Genomic DNA, 2,138 nt, shown 5'->3' on the forward strand with positions numbered 1-2,138 from the left:
ATAAAAAAAATAATTGTGAATATAATAATTAAAACTGCTGTTCTCACATTTGATTTTATAATAGACAAGACAAGTTATCTGTAGTAGACTCGACCCCGCTATAGAAAAATAGCTCTTCATAAGGCTCCGTATTGCAGTCTTATTATTGCAAATCCATTAGGCATAGAATCACCACATGATGAAGAAGAAGATGATAAAGGAGGGAAAGATGAAAAAAATAGAAGTAGAAGAAAGAAGAAAAAGAAAAAAAGAAAGAAAGAGAAGGAGACGGAAAAGAAGGAAAGGAAAAATGAAAAGAAGAAGAAAAAGAAAGAGGAGGAAGAAGAGGAGGAGGAGGAGAGAAAAGAAAATAATGATAAGAACAAACACAACAGTCAATAAAGGTTGGAATCATTGCTAATTATGCAATATTGCTTTCTCAACTCATCTCCCTCTCTAACACGCGTTGAGCAGTTCATAACAGGTAAACATCACATATCACACCCTATAAACTGAACGCTGTAGGGAGGGTGGTGATGTGATGCAGGTCAGTAACTGTCGGGTATTAGTGATCACTAAGCTATCAGTGATGACTGGAGATGTGTATTATAAACTGAACGCTGTAGGGAATGTGGTGATGTGATGTAGGTCATTAACTGTCGGCTATTAGTGATGACTAAGCTATCAGTGATGACTGGAGATGTGTATTATAAACTGAACGCTGTATGGAGGGTGGTGATGTGATGTAGCTCATTAACTGTCGGCTATTAGTGATGACTAAGCTATCAGTGATGACTGGAGATCGGTATTATAAACTGAACGCTGTAGGGAGGTCATTAATTGTCTGCTATTAGTGATGACTAAGCTATTAGTGATGACTGGAGATGTGTATTATAAACTGAACGCTGTAGGGAATGTGGTGATGTGATGTAAGTCATTAACTGTCGGCTATTAGTGATGACTAAGCTATCAGTGATGACTGGAGATGTGTATTATAAACTGAACGCTGTAGGGAGGGTGGTGATGTGATGTAAGTCATTAACTGTCGGCTATTAGTGATGACTAAGCCATTAGTGATGACTGGAGATGTGTCTCACTCATCTAGAATGATTGATGGTTGCTCGGTGGTGATGCTGCACATGCTGTATCTGGAGTCTCGTCAGCTACAATAAAGAAAGTGATAGATTAATTGTGTTTTCATTTTTCCCTCTTTTTTTATGTTGGTTTGTTTTATGTTGTTTTTCACTCATGTGGTTTTATGAAGTACCTTAACACAGTGATGGGAGTGTGGATAGGATTATTGAGAATGATATATATGCTGTATTTTAGAATATGATGATGGGGATGATAAGGATAATAATGATGATGATAATAATGATGCTGATTAAAACAATGATAATGATAATAACAATAATAATAATGACAATAATAATAATGAAAATGGTAATAATGATGATAATAATGATTATGAAAATAATGATAATAATACTGAAAATGATAATAATGATGATAATAAAGCAAATGATAATAATGATGATAATAATAATGATGATGATAACAATGATGATGATAATAATGATGATGATAATAATGATGATGATAATAATGATGATGATAATAATGATGATGATAATAATGATGATGATAATAATGATGATGATAATAATGATGATGATAATAATGATGATGATAATAATGATGATGATAATAATGATGATGATAATAATGATGATGATAATAATGATGATGATAATAATGATGATGATAATAATGATGATGATAATAATGATGATGATAATAATGATGATGATAATAATGATGATGATAATAATGATGATGATAATAATGATGATGATAATAATGATGATGATAATAATGATGATGATAATAATGATGATGATAATAATGATGATGATAATAATGATGATGATAATAATGATGATGATAATAATGATGATGATAATAATGATGATGATAATAATGATGATGATAATAATGATGATGATAATAATGATGATGATAATAATGATGATGATAATAATGATGATGATAATAATGATGATGATAATAATGATGATGATAATAATGATGATGATAATAATGATGATGATAATAATGATGATGATAATAATGATGATGATAATAATGATGATGATAAT

The 2,138-nt window shown here is 30.5% G+C and overlaps 1 long non-coding RNA gene across 1 annotated transcript; it reads left to right on the forward strand.

The window, feature by feature from the left end:
* The first annotated feature begins 226 nt into the window (after window positions 1-226).
* LOC147467028 (uncharacterized) lies at window positions 227-1,168 on the forward strand. The gene is made up of 2 exons (XR_015190704.1): window positions 227-711; window positions 914-1,168. It is a non-coding gene; the product is annotated as an uncharacterized LOC147467028 (long non-coding RNA).
* Window positions 1,169-2,138: the final 970 nt, after the last annotated feature.

Source organism: Penaeus japonicus, unplaced genomic scaffold, assembly GCF_977035675.1.
Source record: "Penaeus japonicus unplaced genomic scaffold, GWHDUDI00000001_assembly GWHDUDI00000039, whole genome shotgun sequence".
Taxonomy (NCBI): Eukaryota; Metazoa; Arthropoda; class Malacostraca; order Decapoda; family Penaeidae; genus Penaeus; species Penaeus japonicus.